Genomic DNA, 419 nt, shown 5'->3' with positions numbered 1-419 from the left:
CTGAAGTGAAAAAGAACACAATTCAAACATAACTGAAATTAGAACCTGGAATTCACTTAAAGGTTCCCTTAACCCATTAAACCCCCTTGAAACTTAGTACTTCAGTCATTTACTGAGTTAGATCCAAAAAACCCCACACTTTCTCAAAGATAGTAAGATTTCAAGAAAATAGCTTTGGGATTATTTCTGCTTGCCATGGAGATTTTGCATAATCATGGTATCCTTTAGGAAGATCATCTTCCTGTCCTTGACAAACAGAAACTTTTTTTTCTCTGTAGATCTGCAGTTTATGGGCATGCAAATTAAATTCTTACAGGATTTACAACAACATATTTTTACAGAGTGAAGTTTGTCCTAGGATTTCATAGGAAAGTTACTCACAGAACTGTCATTCAACGACTGTATTTAAAAAAAACCCC

This window comes from Coloeus monedula (assembly GCF_965178545.1).
Source record: "Coloeus monedula genome assembly, chromosome: 8".
Taxonomy (NCBI): domain Eukaryota; kingdom Metazoa; phylum Chordata; class Aves; order Passeriformes; family Corvidae; genus Coloeus; species Coloeus monedula.
The sequence above is the reverse complement of the archived record's forward strand: the minus strand, read 5'-3'. Positions refer to the sequence as shown.